The 1,109-nt window shown below is 53.6% G+C and overlaps 1 protein-coding gene across 2 annotated transcripts in view; it reads right to left on the reverse strand.

Moving 5' to 3' along the window:
* Positions 1–1,092, reverse strand: part of TMEM268 (transmembrane protein 268) — a 24,165-nt gene extending 23,073 nt beyond the window's left edge. For both annotated transcript variants that reach the window (XM_025050450.1, XM_025050449.1), the window contains exon 1: positions 917–1,092. The gene's annotated coding sequence lies outside the window, so the exon portion shown is untranslated. The remainder of the gene's footprint in view (positions 1–916) is intronic.
* Between the last annotated feature and the right edge of the window lie 17 nt (positions 1,093–1,109).

Consider the following 1,109-nt stretch of genomic DNA (forward strand, 5'->3'; position numbering starts at 1 on the left):
CTGAGGTTAAAGACAAACTCAGAGAATGAGAAATAAGAATGTCCAAATGAGGCAATCCAAGGGAGCAAGCAGCACCTTGGGGTGGTGGAAAGGCAGTGAGGGAAGGGACCACCAAGTAGGAAGAGGTACAGACCAGAGGTCAGGATGGCCCAATAAGAGTAGCCTCTGTACTCACTCTGCAACCCCTTGTCCAACCTGAAGGCTGCAGAGGCCAGGAGGGGTGTTGGCAAGACTGGCCAGGGCAGACACTGACCCATCACTTATCAGTGCGTACTGAGGCCAAGATCCAGCCTGGCACTGCACCAGTCTTAAGAGGGGGAGGGGGGGGACATAGGAGGAAGAGACAGACACTGGGTAGAAGCAGAGCCAGACAGTAAGCACAGCCCTGGGGGCCCTGCAACGAACTGGTCACCCACTCCCCAGCTTCTCACAGTTTCTTTAGCCCCTTTTCTGACTCTGCATTTAACCAGATCTTCCAGTTATCCATCTTTTTTAGCTAAGTGACAAGTCCCTTCATAGGAAGATGGACTTAAGCCTTGCTAAGCAAAGGTCTCCATTTCTCCAGACACTGAGTGCCCAGCCTCCCCAGGAACCGGGTGCCTCACTGAGATTGGGGGTAGGGGGAAGGCTGAGTGGAGGAAGTGAGGGTTGGGAGAGAAAGAAAGATCCTAGTTTTTACGAGTTAGGTTTTGTTTTTGTTAAACTGGAAAGTCCCAACAAGAGGCCCTAAGAGGGCCTGTCACAAAAGTTTTGGGGTGAAAAAGCCCTGAGAAACGAAGGGTCCAAGCTCTCTATTTTACAGATGAGGAAACTAAAACCCAGAAACTGAAAGTGAACTGTCCAAAGCCAAAGAGCCAGTCGGGATCGGGGCCATAGCAGAACCGGGCTCATTCAGGCCAGGGATGTCCCACAATACCTGGCCTTGGCTTTGGGCAGCTGTGTTGCCCCAGTCACTGCCCTCAAGCCCAGTTCTCGTTCTGCTGCCTGATGATCTCCTTCACCCAGAGATCACCTCCACCGGCCGCCGCCTCCCAGAAGCGGCCGAAGAGCAGCTCCCACCCACGAGACACGGAAGAAGGGGCTCAAAGGCGCCCGGAAGAAGCAAGACG

This window comes from Pteropus alecto, unplaced genomic scaffold (assembly GCF_000325575.1).
Source record: "Pteropus alecto unplaced genomic scaffold, ASM32557v1 scaffold226, whole genome shotgun sequence".
NCBI lineage: Eukaryota > Metazoa > Chordata > Mammalia > Chiroptera > Pteropodidae > Pteropus > Pteropus alecto.